Raw genomic sequence first — 26,880 nt, 5'->3', positions numbered from 1 at the left:
GTAGAAATTATCAGAGGAGAAAAAAAGAACAAAACTTCGTCAATCTATAAGAGATGGATTTAACGGGGTGCCTGGGTGGCTCAATCAGTTAAGCATCTGACTCTTGATTTTGGCTCGGGTCATGATCTCACATGTTCATGGGTTCAAGCCCCATGTCAGACTCTGTGCTGATGGCATGAAGCCACCTTGGGATTCTCTCTCTCCCTCTCTCTCTGTCCCTTCCCTGCTCACGCATGCACTCTCTTTCTCTCTCTCAAAATAAACAAATAAACATTTAAAAAATAGAGAGAGATGCATTTAACATATATTTTAGAGAATCACATGGCCATTTTCTTCTTTTTTCACATTGTCTTCTTTCTGTGAGTGTTTGTCTTCATAGGGCCATCTCTTTATAAGGATTTTTGATTCATCATGTGTAGGCTTCTGAATTTTGTCAAATGCCTCTTTTTGCATCTATTGATAGGATCATATGGTTTTTATCTTTAATTTTATTACTGCAGGATATTGCATTAACTGATTTTCACATATTTAACCAACTTTTCACTCCTGGTATGCCACAGTGTATAATCCTTTTTTATATGTTTTATTTATTGCTAGATTCAATTTGCTAGTTATTTGCTGAGGATTTTTACATCTCTAATTACAAGAGATATTGGTTTTCTCATGATGTCTTTGTCTGGTTTTGAATATTGACCTGATATAATTATACTGGCCCACACATAGTGGTTACAGTTCTTAGGGAAATACTTTCTTTGTCGAAAGTAAGTGTTTTCTCCTCTTCTATGTTTGGGAACTCAAGTCAGTTGTGACAGTTTATGTCTTTCTAGATTTATCCATTTAATTTGTTACCTAATTCAGGAGCATGCTTTCATTTGTAATATTTCCTTATAGTCCCCTTTATTTCTGCAATATCGGTAATAACACCACCTCTTTCATTCTGGTTTGTTTTTGAGTCTTCTTTATTTTGTCTTAGTCTAGATAGTTTTGTCATTTTGATGATTTTTCCAAAGAACCAACTTTTGATTTTGTTGAATTTCTCTATCATTTTTCTCTCCTTTTCATTAATTTCCACTCTAATCTTTATTATTTTCTTTTTTTCTGCTTGTTTCCAGCAGGTTTGCTTTCTCTCTTTCTTTTTAAAATGGTTGTAAGAAGTATTTGATATTATTTGACACTGTTTGAGACTTTCTTCTTTTTTTTTTTAATATAGGCGTTTACAGCTATTATTTGATATTATTTGAGACTTTTTTTTAACATAGGCTTTTACAGCTACAAATTACCCTGTATAAAATGCTCAAAATGTTTTAGTTACATCTCAAATCTTTGCTATGTTGTGTTTTAATTTTTATTTATTTTAAATTATTTTCTAATCTCCCATGTGATTTCTCCTTAGATCCACTGTTTATTTAGGTGTGTATGGTTTAATTTCCACATATTTGTAAATTTCCCAAATTTTTCTGTTATTGAGTTCTAATCTTATTCCACTGTGATCAGAGTATATACTTTGTATGATTCCAATTATTTTATATATATAAAGGCTTCCTTTGTCACTTGGCATATAATCTATTCCAAAGTACTATCCATGTGTAGTTAAGAAAATGTGCATTTTGCTATTGTTCAGGGAAGTGTTCTTTAGATATGTTAGGTCTTGTTGGTTTATAATGTTCTTAAAGTCTTCTATTTTCCTGTTTATCTTTTGCTTAGTTATATCTATTTTTGAAATTGGAGTATTGAAATTTCCAACTATTATTATTGAATTATCCATTTTTTCCCATCAAGTCTATCAATTTTTGCTTTATATATTTTGAGGCTCATATATGAAATACATAAATGTTTATAATTGTTAGATATTCCTAATGAATTGACCTTTTTATCTTTATCTTGTTGATCTTAGTAACATCTTTTTTTGTTTGTTTTAAACCTATTTTGTCAAAAACAAAGAAAAAATAAAATCTATTTGATATTACAGTAGTCACTTTAGCTATCTTACAGTTGCTGTTTGAATGATACAACTTTTTCATCTTTTTACTTTTCACCTATTTGTATCTTTGACTCTAAAATGTTTCTTATAGACATCATAAAGTAGAATATTGGTTTTAATTTGGTCTGTTGATCTTTATATTTTCATTGTATTGTTTAATAATTTTACATTTAATATTACTGTCCGTACATTTGGGTTTATGTCTATCATTTTACTTCTTTATGTGTCTCACATCTGTTTGTTCCTCTGTTCTTCCTTTACTGCTTTCTTTTTCATTAAGTAACTTCCAGTGTAACATTTTAATTGCTTTTTTATTTTGAGAGACAGAGAGGGCGCAAGTGAGCAAGGGGCAGAGAGAGGGAGAGAGAACCCCAGGAAGGGCAGAGAGAGGGAGAGATAGAAGGAGAGAGTGATTCCCATGCACATTCTGCACTGTCAGCATGGAGCCCCAAGCAGGGCTCCAGCTCACCCAAAGCGGCGCTCGAGGTAACCCAATGCAGGGCTCCAACTCAGGAACAATGAGATCATGACCTGGGCCAAAGTCAGATGCTTAAATGACCTAGCCACACAGGCACGCCTAACAGTTTGCTATGGTTTACATATTTATTTAACACCTTAATTAACTTAGCTTGTTCCTATGGATTCCAGTTACCATCTGATGTCATTTTCTTCCTCTAGCACAGCTTTGCTCTCCTCACCTTCTCCTTTGTGCACGTATGGCCAAATGTACTGCGTTTCTATACATTATAGACACAACAATTTAATTACACACATATTGTTTTATATTACTGCTTTTTAAATTAGTTAAGAAAATAAAGGAAAAGAAATATACATTTTTATTGTGCAGTCATCCTAGGATGAAAATGGTTTTAGCAGGGTCTCTGAGAGTTTTGTTGTTGTCGTTTTCTGATTCTCGGTGAAGCTGTCTGCTTCTGTTGGTATCATAGCAGTTGTTAGGTTCCACTAATTGCTAGATGATTGTTCTACTGTTTTCAGTAATGCCCTGGGGCACAAACTGCTCCACAGTCTGAGCCAATTAAACCCAGGCCTCTTTGCAGGGGTAGCTTTGAAGGCCAATGAAGTTTTTCTTACTGTGGGAGGGCTCTTCCTAAAAATCTTTTTTCCTTTAAAAGGAAAAAAAAAAAACATTTTTTTCGAGGTTGTCTCTAGTAAACTAGCTACTCCACAATTTAGCCCTTATGGAGCTACTAGCCTCTTAATTGCTTACCACCAATATCTTCATTGTTGAAGGGTGTCCTTAGACTTGGAGCTTTTTCACACTCTGTTTCATATAAATTTGGTTTATTTGGGGAGAGCTTTGGAGCACTCTGCCCTTATATCCTCCCTCTCCTCTTGCGCAAAATCTCTGTAGTGAATGGGGGGACAAAGGTCTGCTTTTCTAGGAGCAACACCCTTGGTTTGTAAACAGTATGCTGGGTTTGAGTGATAGTCTCTGGTTTTCTTGGCTTGTCTCTTTCAACCTCCATCCTATGAGGAAGTTAAAGTAAGGGTGATTGGGGCAACTGTACCCTCAGTCTGGAAAACCATCCTTTGAGTGAGTGGATGCTGGTTGGCAGAAGGGAATCACCAATGTCTTGATTAAATTTACCATGGTGTTAGTCTTTGCAAATCAAGGCTGAAAGTGGGGGATGAGAAATGCAAGAGGTGTCTCTCTCTCCTGGAGAGATACACTATCCCTTGGCTAAGAGAGAGAAGAGAGGGAACGCCTATCCCCATCTTCTTGGTCACATCCACACATAGTGGGGTATCTGGCACACCGATTAGGAAAGGAGCAGGTTGTGGTTCAAGTTCCACAGAGTATCACTGTTCTCCCCAAGATTTAGTGGATTTTCTTGAATAAATATATTTTCGTTTTCTGTATATCCTTATGACAATTAGCAGAAACTTTAAATAGTTTTTCAAAAAAATACGTTTTACTAATAATGATTGTTTAGCTGGGAAGTGAGTCCACGGAGCTCCACAGCTGCCATTCCAGAAGTGGAACATCTTTTTATGAGTTTTTCCTTTGAAATAATTTTCATTGATCTGTCTTACAGTTCACTGATTCTCTTTTTCTCTTCCCCCTGTAGTATCCAATCTTCTGGTTAGTGCATCCACTGGATTCTTCTTCTCCCACACTGTAGTTTTTAGCTGTAGAATTTCATTTTATGTGTATATGTTATATATAATTATTATATATATGTGTGTATATGTATATACATACATATATATATATATATATATATATATATATATATATGGTCAAACAGTATATATGCTAAGACTACTCATCTTTTCACTTTATCTAGTTCTTCCCTTTAGGTCGTTGAACATTTTTAATTTTTTTTTTTTTAACGTTTATTTATTTTTGAGACAGAAAGAGACAGAGTGTGAACAGGGGAGGGGCAGAGAGAGAAGGAGACACAGAATCTGAAACAGGCTCCAGGCTCTGAGCTGTCAGCACAGAGCCTGACACAGGGCTCGAATTCACAGACCGTGAGATCATGACCTGAGCCGAAGTCGGACACTTAACCGACTGAGCCACCCAGGCGCCCCGGTCATTGAACATTTTTGAAATAGCTGTTATCAAGTTCTTACCTGAATTCTAACTTATGAGTCATCTCTCAATCTCTATTGACTTTTTTTTTCCTTGATTATTTGTCACACTTTACAGTTCCTTCACATTCTAGTCATTTTTTTAATTCATTTCTAGAGATTAAAGGTGATATATTATAGGTAATCTAAATACTGCTGCCTTCCTAGAAAAGGTGTGGCATATGGATACATCATGGGAGATGCTCTTGAATCTGTCAGGTTTCCTTTGGTTTGTTTTGCTTTATTTAGTTTTAGGGCGATTTCAGTTTTGTCCTCAGTGCTTGGGTATTATCTTTACTTGAGGTATTATATTTCCTTAATCCTAAACGCTAGTCTTTCTGTGGTCTCAGCTGAATGCCCAAGTACTCAGTGAGGCCACTCCACTTTAGGTGAACCAGAATTCCATCAGCCTTAGCCTTGTGTGATTTCTGATAGCTCCATTCAGGTTTCAATTCATCTACTCTAGCAAGCCACAGTGAGTTTTGGCCTGCTCGTGCACAACCGGGCCCTCACCCAGGACCACAGAATAACCCTAAGCAGGCTTCTGTACCCATCTCTGCTGCTCCCTTATTTCCATTGCCCTGCTGGAATTCCAAACACTTCAGTGAGTCCAAACTCAAATCTCTGTCTGACTCCTTGACTTACTAGGATTTCTATTCTTTCTATTCTTTCTCAGTGAAGTGATCCAGAAAATTCTCCCAGGCAGGAAGTGGGAAAAATACAGAGCTTTGAGTGGTTCTTCTTGCTAAAAAATCACAATACTGCACTGCTTGATACTCAAACAACGAACTCCTACATTTTGTCCAGTTTTGTATTGTTTAGCGCAAAAGGGTAAATCTGGTACCAATTACTCCATCACAGTGAGAAGCAGAAGTCTTAGCATATAAAATTTTCAAAAAATCATGTTCAAGTCCTTAAGAGAGTGCCTGCATATCATAAACACTAAGTCATAGTTTTTGAATAAATGTCTTCTATTTTTATTACTTTCCATACTGGAGAAATAAGCCTAGAAAACAAACTGGGTGAGGTTTAAAATTAGAACAAATCCCAACTGGTAACTCTGTGAGTTTAGACACATGTATTAGGCCCTCTAAGCTTTACTTTCCTTGTCAGAAAAAAATGATACTTTATTTAAAGGGTTGCAATAATACTTCAGGGTGTGTACATTGTGTGTGTATGTGTAAATATGTAAAATCTGTTACATAATTGATAGAATTTTAGGCATTTAAAAGGAAGATATCAGGGACAAAACATATTTAGTGTAGGGGTTAAGAATGTGAACTATGAAGAATTGCAAGCCTGTGTTTGATTACAGCTCTACCCTTGCTAGCTCTGTGAACTCAAGTTACTTAACCTCCCTGAACGTCAGGAGTGCATAGAGTGAATTAGTTAAAGGTAGTATGTACCTCAGATAAACAGCAGGTGTGAAACACTTAGTTCAGCACTTGGTATACAACAATATCTCAATAAATTATAATTTTATTGTAATTGTAATTTCTAATTCCTCTCAAAGAGCATAGTTATAAATTACTTTTAAAATCTGTCTTGCCAATTCAGTTTTCATCCTAATAATAGCATGTCTAAAGTCAAGCCCAAGGGAAAAGAAACCTGCTAGTATATATACCACATTCTTAAGATAAATTTCACAGCTGCTGGAGGTAAAGAGTATCCACAACATATGGGCTACATATAGGCTCCAGTTGCCATATTGTCAGGGATGCTTAAAGGGATTAAGTTGAATTATGTGAAACTTACACTTGCATAAATGTTCTAAAGTTTCACCAAGGTGCTGGAGAAAGTGACAGAAGAGACTCTCACATTCCTTGAAGAATAAATATGATATCCAAATATTCCCAGACTACTTTTGGTCAATTCATGTTTGAGATTCCATCTTCCTGATTGATTATCATCAATAGTCAATGTGGGATATATTTTCCTCTCCAGTTTCCTCCATACAAAAAAATACCCTTGCCAACCAGCCAATTCTGTAAAATAGTAACGTGAGTCATTCTTGACTTTTTTTTCCTTCACTGACTTCTGGCCTCCAACTCCCCAGTTCATGCTACTGAATTTATGTCCAAATATGCCCTAAATTCATCTATGCTCTGTATCTATTGCCATTTCCCAATACACCATCATCTTAGTCTTACAGCAGACTAATACATTTTTAAAAATTATATCATGTCATACTCTGATTTAAAGTCTTCTGATGTCTGAATTTCATTTAGAGCAAATTCAAGCTCTCTACCACAGCCAATAAAAGTCCTTGAATACTGTCCCTGTCTCACTCCATTCTCTTCAGTTATACTCAACTTTTGTTTGTTTTTTGATTATCATATATGGTAAACTCATTTCAACTATGAAACCTCTACATTTGTTTTTCCCTCTGCCTGGACCACCCTTCTCTCAAATTTATTTTTATTTTTTACGAAGTGAGATGCTGTGAACTGAATGTATGCATCCTCCCCAAATTCATAGGTTGAAATCCAGTCCTTCAAGTGACGGTATTAACAAGTGGGTTTTCAGAGCTGCTTAGGTGATGAGGTGAAGCCCTCATGAATGGGATTGGTGTTTGCATAAAAGAGATCCCACAGAGCTCCCTAGACCCTTCCATCATGTAAATTCACAGCAGGAAGTCAGAAGTTTGCAACCCAAAAGGGGGCTTTCACTCTATCATGCTGCCACCCTGATTTTAGATTCCCAGGCTCCAGATTGTGAAAGATACATTTCTGTTGTATATAAGCTACCTAGCCTATGATATTTTGTTATAGCAACCCCAACAAAGAGACTAACTGGATTTTCTATCATTGCCATAACAAATTACCACATACTTGGTGGCTTAAAATACCACAAACTTACTATCTTACAGTTCTGTAGGTTCAAAGTCTAATATGTCTCACTGGAATAAAATCAAGATATTAGCAGCCTGTGCTCCTTTTTGGAGATTCTAGGGGAGAATCTGTTTCTTGGTCATTTGTACTGTTGACAAAATTTAGTTCCTTACAGTTGTATAACCAAGGTGTTCACTTTTTTGCAACTTGTGAGCTGAGGGCCATCCTCAGCTTCTAGGAGTTGCTGCATTTCTTGGTTCCTGACCCTCTTCCTCCATCTTTGTCGTTAGCCACAACAGGCTGATTCTTTGTCCTCATTTCTCTGACCGACTCTTCTGCCTTCCTCTTTTTAAGGACTCATATGATTATATTGGGCCCATCCAAATATCCAGAATAATCTCCCTATCTCAAAGTTCTTATGTATAATCACATCTACAAAGTCCGTCTTACCATGTATAATAACATTGTCCCAGGTTTTGGGGATTGGGCCATAGACATTTTCAGGGCCATTATTTTGCTTCCCATACTAGTTTATTTCCATTACTTGGATCTTAGCAAGATGTCACCCCAGAAAGAAATTATTTTACCCACATCATGTCACTCTCTACTACATCCTTGTAGTGTAATTATTTCAGATACGTCATTCTCTGAAAGACTTTACATCATTGGTTTGTTCATTTACTGTTATCTAACTTTACTAGATTATAATCTTTATGAAGACAGAGGTGTTTTCTGCTTGCTCATTTTCTCATCCCCAGTACCCAAAACAGTTCTAGGTTCATCAAAAGTCTCAGTGAATCATTTTGAGATGAATTAATGAATGGATGGTTTTAATTATTTGTCATTGTTTAAAACTCCATAATTGCATTGGTGGAAACAATCTTATTAACTCTTGATGGGGTATACTATTAAATTTACTACCCAGTTATTTCCTGTTCTATCCAAAGACATTTTAAATTCTTTTTTACCTGGTACAACCGAGTATCTGTAGTAATTGACAGGATTTTACATTTCCTTTTTTTTTTTTTTTTTTTTTTTTTACTCCTACCGCTCCCAACAGAACTGGTAAATTTTATATTTTCAATTTGCTCATAGTGACAGTAAGATGTAATTCCTTTCTTACCAAACCATTTAAAACCTGCTCTTCTGGTCATAACTTCCCATTAAGTTTCTGAAATGATTTTAAGTTCTTGGATATAAAAGTCACTACATCCATGCAAAATATTTTTTTTTCACTTCTTTGCCTAGAAGTAGCCTCAAAATTGCTGCAACAGCTCATGTAAATGTAAAGGTATGTCAAATCTTTCTGGGAATAATCAGTTCGTGTTTAGCATAAAGTTTGACAATTATTTTCTTTAATACCTTGAAAAGGTGTTCTATCTCAGCACAAGAATAATTCTGTACCTTTTAATTTTTTATTTGAAAACATGCTTTTTAGGGGAATGAAGTAAAACTGGGGCTTATGGAGGTAAATGACCAGCTTGTATTTATATGGCAAGTTACTGGCAGAACCACACCCATAACCCAGGAATACCAGCTCCCAGTCCAGTGTTCATTCCACTATACTCCACTGTCTCAGTGCAATTGAGAAGCCCACAATGAATTATAAAGCATTGTTTATTAATAATTTAAGATGAAAAGCAAAAAAAAAAATCCAGATTTAATTTGTAAAGTGGCATGGTAGGATGCTTACTGTATAGCCTTTGTTCTTAACGTCTAATGACTTGGGTCTTCTAAATATCACTCATTAAAAGAACAAAGCCCAGAAATGTCTAGGTTGTAATCCCAATCCTAAGAATAGTTAGCAACTTCAGTTATAATTATAGGACTCATCTCATGAATATAATTACTCTGGGCTATGTTATTTTGACATGATCTGCAAGCACTCTATGCTGCCGGCGAGGCCACAGAGCAGGCTGAGGCAGAAGGCCAGTTTGCTCAGGCCTAGGTCTGGCTAGGTCATGTGGAGTTAGTCAACAACAGTGGACACATTCACAAACACATACAAACACAACTAACCTCGTTATTTGCATTCTGACCACCTTATATTGAACAATCAAGGGAGCAAGCATGGTGACGGTCAGGGTAGAAATTCACTCAGTGCAATATTGAAGGAATATCTGCATATGGCTTCAGGTTATATGAGTGACATTCATTGCTATTTTTCTTGTAATTTAAATACACTGAAATTGATCTATTATCTACTATATGGTCTATTATCTATCAACTATTTTGAGTTTTAGGGTTTCTTTTCCTAAAATAACTTAGCATGATTGATTACGCTCCTTTTGGAAATTCTGTTCTCCTTTAATTTATTATAACTGTCCCTAATTTTTCTCTAAAGATTCTGTCCACTCTTTCTCAGCTTCCTTTGCTATCTTCTCTTGCCCATTAAAATTTTGTTGACCCATAGAATATTGAGAGCCTACATGGTTTTCTCAGGCAAGCACAGATGATAGCAATGAAAATATCACCAATAAATAGTGTATTTCCCCAGCCCACCTTTTTTCTATATAATCTATTTTCATTATAAGCCTTACTAGCATTCCAATGGTCTAGGATAGATATCTTAAACCTACTTTGAACTCTCTGTTATAGGTTGAATTATGTCGGTCCCCCTACCCCCACCAGAAGATATGTTGAAGTCCTAGCTCCAATTACCTCAGAATGTGGCCTTATTTGGAAATTGTTTTTTAAGATGTAATCAAGTTAAGATGAGGCCTTGGGCTGGGTTCTAATCTAATCTCTGGTGCTCTTATAAGAAGGAGGAAATTTGGATAGAGACACACAGGTGTAATGCCATGAGATGACAGGAGCAGAGACAGGAATGATGCAGTTATAAGCCAAGGGAGGCCAAGGATCAATGGCCACCACCAGACGCTAGAAAGAAGCAAGGAAGGATTTTAGCCAGAGTCTCATAAGAAGCCTTAATTTCAGAGTTCTAGCCTCTAGAACTGTGAGAGAATAAATTTCTGTTGTTTGATGCCTCCCAGTCTGTGGTCACTCGTTACGACAGTCTTAGGAAACTTATACACCCTCCTTCTCTCTCATCCAACAGCTTCTCTTTCCCACATTTAATTGCTCACCAGCTCTCATGAAGCCTGCATTTATCTCATGGGGAAAAAAACCTTTTCTGATGCTCCTATTCATTTCAAGCTAATGTTTTAAGCCTTTAGATTTACCAACTACCACACAATGGCAAAATAAATGTTTTATATGTAATCAAAGTAGAAGGGGGAAAATGTACACATTTTACACATAAAATTAATCGTAAAACTCTTTATTACTCATAAACAATTTTGAGCAATGTTTACACACATACAGAGAAGCAACTGTTTCAGGGTAATATTTTGAAATCACAACCCAAGTCATCCGTGCATGTTGGATTAGGCATTTAATAGCCAACAAGCAAGAAGTGAGAACCGCTAAATTCTTGGGAGACCCTTTCAGACCCAAATTTTGGAATTTTAGTTGTGAATAAATTATCTTAAGACTTAAAAGCAGTGTAATAGTTTATAAGTTTTAATCTTGCTACTTAAAAAGCTTCATAATACAGTAAGACCATCAGGCTACCCATAGAAGTATGTAAATAGATAGTCAGGATAAGTGAGAAAGATAAAACTCAAGCCCAGACCCTAGACTATTGATAGTAAATGCCATAAAAATGTGAAAATGTTTGGCCAAAATAATAATAATAATAATAATAATAATAGTAATAGTAATAATAATAATAATAATAAATTTAGACAAATCAAGCAAACCTGGAAATACTACTTTAAATCCCACTGTAGAATTCAGCAATGCATTAACTGACTCTTATCTAGAGAGGACTTTGATAAAGACTCTCTCCTTGACCCAGCCTGAGTAGACTCAGGCTACTTTGAACTTTTTTTCAACTAGGCCTTGATCTTTAGACTCCTGTGTTCATCTTTGGATTGTCCAATTTTAGCAAGAATCCTGCTAAGCGAGTTTAGCCATAATCCCTCATCCTCCCTATCTGATCACCTTCCATATTTAATCAGGTTCCTCATCTACTATTTCCAAGGTGATGTCTGATCACCTTGGCCTGCCTGTACCAAGAATCCTGTTAGGTCAGTTTAGCTAGAAACTCTCCTTACCTTTCATGTTTCCACTTAGTAACTTTCCAACCACTGCCCACTTACCCTGCTCCTTGGCTATAAACTCCCACTTTTCCTTGTTCTATTTGGAGTTGAGCCCAAGCTCTCTCCCCCACTGCAAGACCTCATTGCAGTAATCCCTATTCCTATTATCTTAGTCCCCCCTTGAATAAAGTCTTCCTTACTCTCTTTAACAAGGGTCATGGGTCATGAATATTTTTTCTTTAACACCTTAAGGAAATGAAGTTGGCTTTATTATCGAATTTGAGAAGGTGCTAGAAATGAGTTGAACTGGAAATATTTATTCCGATGACACACTCAAATCAATTGCAGTGAATGGATAAATTATGTATCCAAAAGAATGTATTAATCTTCTTATATATATCAGACTGAGGATTAAATTATAAGCAAGACACACTAGGTCCTGCTCTCTTGGAAATTATATTCTTATGGGAATCTAAGTTAAAAGACATGGGATGCTTTGGAAGAACTTAGGTGAGAAAAAGAAAAGAGGATATAATGGAGGGTTAAAATTAGACTGGGTAATCACGTTTGTCGTGAGGCATTCAGCAACTAGAAACTGAGGAGCTAGGAAAGATGCTGATAGGAAGGAGGAAAGTCCTACAGGTAAATCTGACTCCTTCAAAACCATACCTTATTCCATATAAATCATCTGATTTGTGCCTTCCTGCTAGTAGGATAACAGTGAGACTGATGTAAACAATGAATTAAATATAAAACATGATCCCTATCCAGAAGAGCTTCTCTAAACAACTCAACCAATAACAACAAACTTAAAATTGATAATGTGAATTTTTCCTAAAAGCTAGATTTGGAGAATTATACCTTTGGATCAGTTGGCCTCCTGCCCTTTCTTTCTTTTTTATATTCTCAGACTCATTCAAATGAGTTTAATATTTGAATATGGAATTCAAAATGTCACAGAAATCAAAGTAGTAATAGATTAGTATGTGGCACCGCCTATGAAAGCCATTACTGTCATGCTACCATCGTCAAGTTGTGTGTTTTTACTTGTTTTGCTAGTAGTGATCATATATTGAACACATGCACCCTTTCCCTGTCTTACAGATTTTGGGGGCTTGGTGTGAGTCAGTGGAGTTAGGGGCAGGCTAAAGATGAGCCAGCCTCACTGATCTTCAAACTAGTTAAGGAGGAACAAGATTTTAACTACGTATCTTACACTCAACAGAATCTGGTTGTTTCATCAGAAACAAAGGACTCAAACAAATGGATTTTTTTATCCACATTTGAAATATATCTTGTTATGCCTGCCTCAGCCATTAGAACGTGGAACCCTAGTTACACTCTATAGGCTTGGAGATAATGTACTGGTCATGCCTCAGGGATCTATGTTAAGTACAGGTTGTGCATATTTATGCAATACTTGTTCCCTAAACCGAGAGAACTTCTGAATTAAACATTAAAAAATTCAACAAAATATATTCAAGAAATTTACCATTCAGTGTAGAGTGAACACCCAAAAAAAAGAAAAAAAAAAAAAAAGAAAGAGAACTAACCAAAGTTATATTAATAAGAGGCTGTGAATACATGGGTTTCTATTCATCTTGCTTATCAATGGACTTATTTCTCTAATTAAGTTAATGCAGTGAAAATAACACTTTCAATTTGCAGCAGAGTATAAAATTAGGATCTCAAATGAGACAAATTAAAGCTTCAGCAAAAGCACACTGATATCCAGTAACTTGTTTCCAAAGTCTATTCAGAATGCCATAATTCAAACACCTTCAGGTATTTTTTTTATTGTGCATTTATGTTTAACTAACGTTTCTTGCTCTTTACGGGCATTTTCCCATGGTTTCTTAGCTTGAATTGGTAAAGAAAAATATGAAATAAAGATAGCTTTCTGCTCCCCTTCCCTGCCTTGTCAAATATTCATTTGGGAATGAACACTGCTGGAAAAATAAGCAAGAATGGTCTGTAAATTTGAAATCGTTCTATAAATCTTCTGACATCTTGCATTATTCTTTAAGGAATTGCTTTTAATAGTTATGGGGTTAGTGGGAATATTTAGTTCTGACGCATGCCTTCTAAATTCAAAACCTGCTTGACTTGTTACTAAAATCCCTCTTGGACCATTTTTCCCTTTCTCTTTTCAGAAGAATGTTGAGGGGGGTAATTCTGCTTAAGTGGGTCAGGAAAGAAGAGTGGGAAATCTACAAATTTCCAGGTCTGAAAAATCTAAGTCTCCCAGACAGGGTCCTTATGATACCTTTAAGCTACCCCACAGATAACTGAAAGACTCTGCCTGAATCCTGCCTTCTATTCCTGAATGCTTCTTCTGCACCCCTCTGGAATGGCTCTGTGATCTGTTCACAGTTCTTTATAATTGTGCTTCCTGGCCAATGCCTACATGTGACTACATAACAGAACTGGCACTTCCCTCATCCCCCTCTCTGCCAATTGATCCTGTTAGAGAAAGTTTGAAAGATAGATCTTTTTTTTTTTTTAAGTTTTTATTTATTTTGAGAGAGAGAGAGACTGAGCAGGGGAGCAGCAGAGAGAGGGGAGAGAATCCCAAGCAGGCTCCACACCATCAGCACAGAGCCCAATTCAGGGCTTGAACCCATGAACCATGAGATAATAACCTGAGTCAAAGCCAAGAGTTAGATGCTCAACTGACTGAGCCACCCAGGTGCCCTGAAAGATAGATCTTATAACAAAATTACATATCCCAAATTCTTTTTCATATTTCCTAACATTTATATCTTTAAGTTATATCATTTAGGCATTTAAAGGTGCAAAAAATTTTGAAAAAAAAAGAAAGAATATTTAATTCTAAGAATCGTAAAATTGATTTGAAATAAGATAACTGCCATTATGTTATGAAAATGATACATAAATAAAAAGAGCATTATGCATACTTTTTACTTGGGTTAGGGCCGGTATCCTACACTGATGGATAAGATAAGGGCTAATCAACTTCTTTGATAAACCAGGCAGCTAATTGAAATTGTCAAGATTCAACACATAGGATTCAATATACAGGTACATATAAATTTAATAAATGTGAACCAAAAACCAATATAAAATGCACTTTGGTAACTAAATTCATTTTAATATATGTGAGAAATTTGTTGTTTAAATTACTTCCAGGGTGAACAGAGCCTGACGTGGAGCTTGAACTCACAAACCTGTAAGATCATGATCTGCGCCGAAATCAAGAGTTGGGCACTTAACAGACTGAACCACCCCGCACCCCTGAAACAACTTATTGTTGACACCAAATTTTCATAGTTATCATGAGTGCTACTAAATAAGCCAAATTTGTTTTAAAGTTGCTCTTTCATTAGATTGCCTACCAACATTAGTGAAGAAAAATGTGCTTGACTAGAAATACTTGCCTAAAGCAAATTACAAGACATATATCCCACCCCTGTTCACCTTTTGTTGTTATTGTTGATGTTGAGAGATTATATCACAGGAAGTAAGTTGTCATTATTTTAAACCAAAGTTGAAGAAATTTCCCTCAATTTAAAAGTACTTGCATTTATCTTTGCAGTATAAGATTTTCAACAAAGCAAGTCTGATCTAAATCAGTTTATAATTCTCTTCTTAGATGATGGAAAGACACATCACAGACATTCTTCTTGGTCATTAAACTCAATTTGCAGACATGGGTGTTCTACAATTTCTCAGACTTGGAAGTTCATGTGTAAATTCCTTTATGTTTCTTTATTTTTCCTAAGAAACATGATTTTAAAATTGATTTCCATGAGTACTTCTACAAGTGTAGACAAATGAAAGATGTCCAGTTCTAACCTTTGTTATAACATGCCGTTTATTTTTTCATGGAACACTAAAACTTGGTTCTTGTTTAAAGTTTAAGTAAGAGGTCTCCTCTTCAAACTCAAATGCCATATTGTATACTGAAAACAGCATAAATAAAGGAATTCTAAAAAAAAAAAAAAAACTTTATGTGAGAAAAAGGGAATTATCTCTGCTTGGAAGAGAGTATATTTATGATATATTTATGCTACTATATTTATGATATATAATGCATATTCATATATAAGATGTCTATTATAACATCTATTAAATTATCACTTCTTCAAATCATAGAATTTCAGAACATTAAAGGACATTAGAGCCATCATGCATAATTCTCCACATACCCTGGACAAAACAGCAAAAACCTACCTAAAAGCAAGACCCTGCCAGTATGTGATCCAGAACTCCAGATTCTGGTCAGTTACCCTCTCACGACAGCACAAATTAGTGTCGCGTATGAATGATCAGTATTGGAGCTGGCATTCATTGTGTCAGTCCCATGTCAGTGACTAGACCTGGCACATGACATGCATATCCATTTATCAAGTGAGGTATTTATCTTATTTAAGCTTCTCCACATCTTTCAGAATAATAAATATCAGCTTTCACAAAAAAATAGAAGGGAATGAAGTATTCTTTCTGTAGTCTCTCTTTCATCCATCTACTCTTCCACTTTCTCTTCCTAACCTAGGCTGTTGAAGTCATACCTTTGTTTTATCTGTATCTTAACTGAGATCCTGTTTACAGTGTCTCTTCACTTCAGACAATCCTATACACCATAACCAAATTAATGTTCTCAAAACTTGGCACGAGTCAATACTCACCATTGGCATAAATAAATATTCCCCATTGCTTTCAGAATAAAGTAAAAATCCCTAAGTCTGGCATTCAAAGCTCCCCACCATCCAATGCAAACATTTTCCAACTTCGTTTCCTACTGTTCATCAATCTTTATGCCATTCTGTCTATCTGATCGTTTTAATATCTCTTTAAATATTTTTTGCTCACATATTTATCTCTGAGAATTAGTTTCCCCTACCTGAAACACATTATCCCCTCTTCACTGTTCTAAATTTCATTCATTTTCATGTTTCTTCTCAAGATTCTTAGCTCCTTGGATCTTTTTTCTCATCCTGCAAGCAATTATTATAACCCCTTCTCAGGTGCCATTTTCACAAGTTCCTCTCAAACACAGCTGTACATCAGTATTACTTTCAATGCTTGTAAAATGCACATCCCCAGGCTCCAACCTAGCAATTCTGATTCCATAAATCTGAGGCAGGTTCCTAGCATCTCCATTTTTAACAAAAACTGTAGTTGATCCAGACTCTGGTGGATCTGCAACAGCACTTTTAAAAATACAACATAACAGTTTTCTGGCTGATTTATTTGAATCTTAATCAGACTCATTTATGGTTTGCACTTTTTCTACTTGCCTCTTTGATTGCCCCAGTAGGACTGTCAATTCATTGAGGTGTTAAAAAATAAACTGAGGCACATTAAAAATGGTGAGAGTTTATTTGAGCAAAAATTCGTTGAAATTGGGTGGCATCGATCCACAAGGGGCTAGGAGCACTATGTGGACAGGAGCCAGGGTAAAGACTTACAAAGATCTCAATTTATGATGTGATTAAATCCTGATAAAACCATGGTAAGTTGAAAATATCATAAGTTAAAAATGCATCAAACCTTAGCCCAGGCCACCTTAAATGTGCTCAGAGTACAAACATTAGCCTGTGTCATTTAGGCAAAATCATCTAGCGCAGAGCTAGATGGTTGAATAGTACAGAATGGTGGTAAGTATATCAGTTGTTCACTTTCATGATAGCATGGCTGACTAGGGCCTGTAGCTCACTGCCACTGCCCAGTGTCACAAGAGAGAGGACCAAACCACATATTGAGAGCCTGGGAAAATACCAAAATTCAAAATTCAAAATACAGTTTCTACTGAGTGTGTATCACTTTCACGCCATCGTAACACTGAAAAACTGTAAGATAAATCCTCAAAAGTCAGAGACTGTCTACATAGAGAAAGTGTGGAAGAAGAAAAGGAAATTGATTGGCTATAGTTTAAAACCTAGTTGGCTGTTTGTGATTGGTTGTCTTTAGCATTTTGATTTAGTAACTCTGAGGCATGGAAGGGTTTATATTTAAATTTGCTTATATATGTTGTAATGGCACTAGAGGCACATTAGTCTAATAGCCTCCTTGTTTAATTAAAGAGATGATGTGGAGAGAACATACTCTTTTCTGTATTCCACATAGTACTTAGTATACTAATAGATCTAGTGCCCAAAAAAGTGTACTAAATTATCCATTTAACATATACTAATTTCTAAATTATCTGAAGTATCTTGTATATTTGTTGCTTGCGTATTTATTATCCGTCCCTTCCTATAAAATGTAATCTTCATGAAAGCAGAACTATCTTATTCACATCTGAATCCCAACATGTGCCTAAAATAAGTTTTTTTCAATAAGTGTCATTTTTGAAGAAATGGGTGAATAACAGATGAGAGTCTTTCTTGTTTAAATGATGTTCTTCTAGTAACATTTTGAAAATGACGAGAATAGGTACTATTTGCATTATTTTGCCACAGTTTTTGGTTTTCAGGCTTAGCTTGTAAGGTGTCTCTTCAGCTATAATGGATTAGATCGTGTAATGGATGCTATGATATGTCATCCAGATCACCATTTCCAATGAAGGGTATTTTTCCCCAGCTGCTGGAAGCTGCCTTGATATGCCAGTCCTCTTTTAGAATTACCTTAGCTGAAGAAAACTTCATGCTTCCTTCGAGGGGAAGCATGCACACCAACATTTATCAACGAGGGGGTAAAAAGATACCTCTGTCCCAAGCTGATATACCTCTGATGGACCATTACATTTCCAGAATCCCCCATGGTACTAGCTTAAGCCTTTGCTGGGATTTAATCCCAGTTCACTTCTCCCTGTGCTGAGTCACATTTTCTTTCCTGTTCCTCCCTCCACAAGTGTTGATCCCAATGGCACTCTTTAATAAGCTTGCTCCTGCACGTTAATCTATATCTAAGAGTCACCTTCCTAGGGAAACCAATCTTCTATATGGTCAGTGATCAGAGGAACCAGAAACTGACTGGGATTTGAAGCTGGATCATCTGTCCCTGTCTGGGGATGGAAACAAGGAGCTTGTCATTGGTAGCACGGGAACACAAGTAGCACTGAGTGTAAGGTAGCAATGGGATTATTAAAACTTTCATCAGTGGTAATCCGTAATGTCACACTGTGGCAGACACTTCATTAGCTTGCAAGGCAAATTAGGGAATTATGGAGGAAACAGTAACCCCAAAGATATTGGAATTGGGTTGCTCTTGCTAAGCTTTATCAACCTTCTGGGGAAATACAAAAAAAATAAATAAACAAGCTAAAAAGGGATTTTTTTAAAGCTAAAAGTGATTAACATGTTACTAAAATCTAAGTATGAAAGCCAAATAGGCTCTTGGTGTCAAATAGGTTTAGTCTCCTATCCCAAGAGGACAGAGAAAGCTGAGGGCCACACCCAGAACTGAACTGTAAGAGTACTGAGCTCAAGAATAAAATTATACTCCCAGTCAAGGTCGATGTGCCATGCCCAGGTCAGGTCTTCATTGTGAAAGAATGAAACACTGATACCTGGAATCGGTATATGTGGGGTGATACATGTAAAACTCTTGAACCTGCAGATTCCCCTGAACCCTTTTAACTTGCAGAAATGACCCAAGTAACCTAACCTTACTAGAATTAACTATCTCCCTTTGTCTAAGTAAAATGCAGAGGCATCTATCCCAAAAGACAACATGTCTCCAGGATCTACCTTCTCCTCTTTTTGGCCACCAGGACAATGAATTAGGCAAAATTTTATAATAACCCAGGCAGGGAGGTGCTAGGCCTAATAAGGGCTAAAAGGGGATTAAACTTCAAGGGAACACTAGAACCTGGCCATATGCCAGCATGGGGTGTGAGCATATGCTTGGGACTGGATTCTGAAGGCACTGAACCAAGGAGGAGGGCAGAAAATAAATTTGGGCAGTGCTCTTCAAGTATATAGCATGTACCACTCTGGCAAGGGCACCAGGAAATCATGTGAACACATAGTCAGGCTGGCATTTACTAGCATGCCCTTTAGATGGCCCATTCTAAGTGAAGTGGCAATGCCAGAATTGCCATGCAGATGCTGGAATAAGAGATGAAAAAAAAATATATATATATATATGTATATATATACACATGTTAGAGGGGATGTATTGTATAAGGTCAGAAATCCCATTAGACTCTTCTGTTCCATGGGAAGGTCAGAGGGATACACCATTTACCAAAACAATAATGAATATGCTGATGAGACTGGTTACAACATCACTGAGAAGTTTATCTATTGCTCTCTCTAGACCAGGTGAGTGGAAAATATCACCACTGATCTGAGATCACCAATAGCAATGAAGATTACAGGGCCCAACACAATAGTGCCAAGGTGGCACCACTTAACTAGAAGCATGCAGATGACTGCATTTGCCATAATGAATGGTAAGGCTGGAGTCAAGTCATGGGGTCAAGAGTTTCAGAGAGTTATGGAGATGGTTAACAGAACATAGCATCCCAAGGGGAATGATAAATAAGTAGCAAAAGGATATTACTCAATCTATAAAACCAATGATAAAAAAATCATTGGGTAATGAGCTGTGGGTAAGACTAAATATTCAAGTAAAAAGTCACAATGTCTTACCCAGCTTCCATCTCAGAGCCAGGTTTTACACCTCAAATGCACTGGTTTTCGAAAAAGATGTTAAGTCACCAGAAAAAAGAGCCCTGCAAAGTCATATTGTTTGTACCTGGCCATAATTTCCAAGTCTTATCCAAAAGGGACCTTCAGGTATTTACTAAAGTTATTGTACACTGAGCAGAGAGGAATATCTAAACATCTCAAGAACTGTTGGACACAGGTCTGAGATGAGATGATACCTTGAGACCTGAAGTACATCATGACCTTCTATTACAGTGGGATCATATAAAGATAGATAATAAATGGGGATCTGACCTGGGCATAGTTCAAAGTTGGCCCACTGGATTTGCAGATTCACCCAATGATCATTTTTAGAGTCCCGAGTGTATCATGATTATATTTGCTACTTGGCACAATCCCATATGTTAAGTTCTTGGCCTGTGGTACAGGAACTGTTAAAACCAAGTAGAAATCTCTAAAACTGTTTCACCTAAACTCTTTGCTAGGATAGTAAATAAACAACAATATCCCATTGCAGGGGAATGGCAGAAATTAACATCACCCCTAAATACCTAAAAGATGCAGGAATGGTAGTCATCATCATAGCTTTAATACCCATCTTATTCCTGGGAAAAAAATGCAAAACCAAAAAGCAACAAATACTGGAGGATAAAGTTGATTACTGTAAACTCAAGAAAACAATAGCCCCAATTATTGCTGTGGTGCCAGATGTGACATATTTGCTGGAACAGATTAGCATGACCTCAGGAACTTGGTAAATGGCCATTGATTTGATCTGGTAAATGTTTTCTTTTGTATCTTTGTCAGTAGAAAAGAACAGACAACAGAATGTATTTCCAGTTTTGCTCTAGGGTATAGTAGCTATTCTGTCCTCTTGACATAACATAGTTTGAGGAAATCCAGACTGTCTGACAATCTCACAGAACATCATACTGTTCTACTATTATATAAATGACACTATTCTAATTGGACTGGATGAGCAAGAAGTGGCTAGTATGATGAAAGTCTTGGTAACTAAGTCATAGGCATTCCACAGAGTGTGAAATAAATCTTGTGAAGGTTCAGGGGCCCACTAGGTTAATAAAAATTTTAGGATTTCAGCATGCTAGGGCATTCTCTCCAAAGTAAAGGACAAATTATTGCATTTTGTGCCTGGCACCATGAAAAATGGAACATACAACTGGTAGGGCCAGAGGCAGCATATTTCACACCTGGGGATACAGCTAGTGCCTGAAAGATCGGCAGCTATGAGTAGGCCACAGAGCAGGAAAAGGCTCTGTAGCAATTCCTGGCCACAGTGCAGGCATCTCTTGAGTTGTAATCATATGGCTCAGAAGACCCTGTGGTACCAGAGATACCGGCGGTGGAAAGGATACCATATGAACTTTATGACAAGCCACAGTGGGAGAATGTCATGCAGTCCTCTAGGATTCTGGAGCAAGGCTATTGCATCTGTAGTCAGTATCTATGGCCTTTGAGAAACATCACCTGTTGTGCTGTTGGAACCTGGACTAGTAGCTGGGGCTAGTTTGTTCCACTAACCTTTCTCTTCTTAAACTCCCCTTTCACCAAGAGAAGAAAGGTGCTCCCATAACCTGTAAGAAGAAGAGAATCCAAGTGGTAGAAAGGGTGCACTATGGTTGATGCATGATGTATTCTCTGGATCGCCTTTCAGCAATAAAGGAATTATTATTTCCATGGGTGTTGGGTGTGATATCAGAAGATGGTCAGCACCATTAGCCTTTTTGAAAGCTATATTCAGTAAAAGAAAGTTTCCTTGGGTAAGTCACACTTGTTTTCAGGTGTTCCTATATCTAATGGCTGATCAATCTGGGTATACAAAGGCTCGCCTCCTTTATCCTAATTAGAGACATTTCTGAAACACAGATGAGTTCTAGAGCTTCCTGCAGGGTGGGTTAAGATCTTGGTTGGGCAACATCCTAGTCCAACTATATTCTCTTGCTTCTTCTTCCTCCCTTCCCTGGTGTTGATTCTAAGAGCACTCCCCAATAAATATTCTGCATGCAGATCTCCATCTTAGAGTTTGCTTCTCAGGGAACCCAACCTGTGACACATGGCTTGTCCTTCTTTGGTTGATAAATATTAAGCTGAGCCACAACTGATTATTTTCCACTTGTTAGAATAAGAAAGAAAAGTCAACAGTCTTTTATTCCTTTCCTTCTATTTCTAGTCTCTTCCTCCCTAAACTAGAAGTTTCAAGACTGTCTAATCCTTTGCTCCTTGAATCAAATTTACTTATCTTACCTGAAATATTCAGTAGAGGAACTTTTAGACATAAATATTATCATTTATTTAAAAAAAAGTAATGTCCATTCTCACGACTCTGTTTCTGACTTATATACCTACACCTTTGTTTAATGTGTTTCTATGTTTAAAGTATCTGAAGCTAATAAAGGCAGTTTCCAAGGATTTTTTCAGTGACTTCCATGTTATTCTGGAGAAGTCATAGTTTTCATAAATAAAATTGAAAATTTTGCACATAAATGTTATGAGAACTTGCTTATTTCTCCTCTTCTATGAGTTTTGGAGTGATAATATTTAGACAATTAATCTAATTAGAGATAATATCCAGGAAAAATAATATAACTAAATATAATGCATGGTTTCTGATTCAAGTCATTGGGCTAAGAATACATGTTTTTTTCTTTCTTCCCAAAGTCATATTAAATACTTAAAATAGTATTTGTAAGACAAAAAAATGAGATCATTGGGAATCCATGAAGATAAAAATTTAGAGATATTTCTCAAGCCAGATTGAGGCTGGCAGAAAAATCAGAGCAGGTGACATAGCAGAGCTGTAGTTATCCAGCTGTGCACTGCACAACTCTAGGGGTCTCCATTCACATAGACTCGTGCCCTGTTTGTTTTGCCCCAACATCTAGAAAGGCCTTGAAGACAGAAGCCCAAGATACCTATCAGTAGTTTTCCCAAAAGTGTGGCCTGCAGCCATCAGAAAAAAATAATTAAATAATTTAAAACAAAAGAGCTGAGAGATTAACCCCTTCCTTTCTTGCATAGGAAAACACAGCGACTAACACAAAGGGATTTTGCCCTGCTGGTAAAATCCTGACATAAATTGAAGAAAGTCTATAATCTGTCTGGGGAGGGTGTAAGGTTCTAAAGGAGAGGCACACTGGAGCTTTGCACAATCCTGACTGCCACAGTGGATAAAGTGGGGAAAACCAGACAATCCAATCTACCCTTGAGGGAAATCACTTATTCTGCTCCATCTCCAGAGTGAAGTCATCCTCCTGGCAATTGTGTGGGTCTCTAGGCTCCTTGCTTATATTAATTAATCTAGTCATTCAATTAATTATGAATGGGCAATTGAGATGGAACAGAGAGTTGAGAACAATCAACACTATGGGTGACAGAAATAATACAAGTGCCTAGGAAACAAGTCATTAGAGAAAAAAAGTAATTAAAATATATAATTAATAACTTCAGAGATTTTCAAATGATTGTGTGTTTTTAAAATAAAACCTGGATAACATGATAGAGAAAAGAAAATTTATGAAAAATAAAAATTCTTGAAAATTATATGATTTTTAAAAACAAAAACAATAAATTTACTGATTAATAAAATAAACACAGCTTAAGGCCAAATAAGTGATCCAAATTAAAGACATCATCAGAGACCTCTGGAAGATGGTGGAGCAGCATGGAGACCCTGACCTTGTCTCATCCCTGAAATGCAGCTAGGTCAACACCAAACCATTCTGAATACCTAGGGAATTGATCTGAGGATTAACACAACAATCTGCATAACTTGAGCCATAGAACACAGCAGGTACATGGTGTGAGACATAAACTGGGGGAGAGAAAAGCTGTGGAGGGTAGGGGGCTGTTTTTGCAGAGAGAAGACAGAGAAAGAGAAAGGGGGAGAGTAGAGCACATCAGGATCGTGCAAGAAAAGCACTCCTCCAAAAGTAGCTGGAGAGAAAGAGAATGAGTGTAAGCACTCACAGGGGACTGAACAAGAAATCTGTTCCCCAAAACCACTGATGGGGTAAAAAGGAGAGGGTTTTGATACCACCAGCATTCTATAAACAATGGAGCACAGACTCTGAAGTTCTGGAGCTCAGTGCCTGGCTGTGCTCTGGTGAGGAAATAGGGTGAATCCCCAGGAGGAGGAAGAAAGGTCTGAGGGGTTTCTGTGCCACACAGAGAAGTAGTTCACTGCTTGGAGAAACATTTGGGAAAGGACATACAGCCTCCCCACAGGCAAAGGTCCCAGCAGACCTCAGAGAGCAGCCATGTTCTCTGGTATTGGAACAAAGACACCAGAATGTAGTGAAACCTGGCACCAGCTGTGTGTTGTGGTTTGCCATAATATCTGAACCTCTGCTCTGTGTAATTGCCTGAACGTTTTCTGGGGCAATTCAGCACCCAGCCATTGCGCAGAGACAACCTCCCCAAGAGAGCTGATGTGTGGGTCCAAGCCTCCATGGTCTCTGAAGTATGAGATTTTGAACACAACACGATCTGAGAGAAAACTCTGGCAGAGCTTGGGCATGGAGAGGGTAGAGGTGTGGGGTGGACAGAGGCCTGAGACAAAAGAGGGGTGTTTGATCACCAGTCAGTGAAAGCGGGAAGTTCCCGTGCCAGAGACCAAGAATCTGGGTAGAGCCATTTCCACCTCTCCCACACATGTGCACCATACGGATCCACCCCAGTAAGCTAAGCAGCATCACCTAGTGGAGAATGGAGCCATTACACCAAGCCCTGCCCAACTGCACCCTCCAAGTACATCCGCTAGAAGACCAGCATAAGTCTTGCTTAATATATGGACTATAGAGTGCTTCATAGTTTCAGTTCTAGGGGAAACTGGATGAAACTTCATTTGGGTTTCATTCTGTTTGCTGGTTCATTTATTTGTCTGTTTTCCTTGCTTCTGTTTTTGTTTAAATTATTTTCTTTCTTCCTCTTTCTTGCATACAGAAAGAGAAAATTCTTTTTTTAGTTTCTTTTTTATTTTTGAAAAAATTATTCTATTTCATTTTTATTTAATTTTATTCTATTTTATTATATAAGTTTTTTTAGTTTTTAAATTTTTTCTTACTTTTTTCTTTTCTTTGCTTTTTTCTATATTCTATCAAGCCTCTTCCAACAAGCAGAGCAAAACACACCTAAGATCTAGATTCTTTTATTTGAGCTTTTGTTTTGTTTTTAATTTTTTAATTTTAATTTTTAATGTTATTAATTTCTACTTCCCCCAAAATGACAAAATGAAGAAATCACCCCAAAAGAAAGAACAGGAAGAAATGACAGCTAGGGGCATAATCAACACAGATATAAGCAAGATGTCGGAACTAGAATTTAGAGCCACAGTAATAAGAAACTAACTGAGGTCGAAAAAAACATAGAACCCCTTTCTGTGGAGACAAAAGAAGTAAAATCTAGTCAGGATGAAATTAAAAATGCTATAACTGAGATGCAATCTTGAATAGATGCCATGACAGCAAGAACAGACAAAGCAGAGGAGCAAAATTAGCGATATAGGAGATAAAATCATGGAGAATAATGAAGCAGAAAAAAAGAAAGGCAAAAGACCACGATACAAGACTAAGCAAACTCAGTGACTTATAAAAAAGAAATAACATCCAAATCACAGGAGTCCCAGAATATGAAGAGAGAAAAAATGGGCCAGAAGGTTTATGTGAGCAAATTATAGTGGAAAACCTTCCTAATCTGGGAAACACAGACAGCAAAATCCAAGAAGCACAGAGAACTCGCATAAGATTCAACAAAAAACAACCATCACTAAGGCATATCATGGTAAAATTCACAAAATATACAGACAAGGAAAGAATTATGAAAGCAGCAAGGGGAAAAAAAATCTTTAACCTTTAAGGGAAGACAGATCACATTTGCAGAAGACCTATCCACAGAAACTTGGCAGACCAGAAAGGAGTGGCAGGATATATTCAATGTGCTGAATCAGAAAAATATGCAGCTGATAATTCTTTATCCAGGAAGGCTGTCATTCAAAATTGAAGGGGAGATAAAGAGTTTCCCAGACAAATAAAAAGTAAAGGAGTTCATGACCACTAAACCAGCCCTGAAAGAAATTTTAAGGGGAATTCTTTGAGTGGAGAAAAGACAAAACAAAACAAAACAAAATAAAACAAAACAAAACAAAACAAAAACAAAAGAGACCAAAAGCAACAAAGACTAGAAAGGACCAGAGAACATCACCAGAAACACCAACTTTACAGGCAACACAATGGCACTAAATTCATATCCTTCAGCATTCACTCTAAATGTCAATGGACTAAATGCTCCAATCAAAAGACAAAGGGTATCAGAATGGATAAGAAAATGAGACCCATCTATATGCTGTTTACAAGAGATTCAGTTTAGGCCTAAAGACACCTGCAGATTGAAAGGAAGGGGATAGAGAACCATCTAACATGCTAATAATGGTCATCACAGGAAATCTGGAGTATCCATACTTATATTAAACAAACTAGATTTTAAAATAAAGAGTATAACAAGAGATGAAAAAGGGCATTATATCATAATTAAGGGGTCTATCCACCAAGAAATCTAACAATTGTAAATATTTATGCCCCTACTATGAAACCCTGCAATATATAAATCAATTAATCACAAACATAAAGAAACGCATTGATGATAATATCATAATAGTAGGGGATTTCAACACCCTACTTGTAGCAATGGACAGATCATCTAAGCAGAAAGTCAACAAGGAAACAGTGGCTTTGAAGACACACTGGACTGGATGGACTTGACAGATATATTCAGAA

The sequence above is a fragment of the Panthera pardus genome, unplaced genomic scaffold (genome assembly GCF_024362965.1).
Source record: "Panthera pardus isolate Hobbes unplaced genomic scaffold, ASM2436296v1 HiC_scaffold_10, whole genome shotgun sequence".
Classification (NCBI taxonomy): Eukaryota; Metazoa; Chordata; class Mammalia; order Carnivora; family Felidae; genus Panthera; species Panthera pardus.
The sequence above is the reverse complement of the archived record's forward strand: the minus strand, read 5'-3'. Positions refer to the sequence as shown.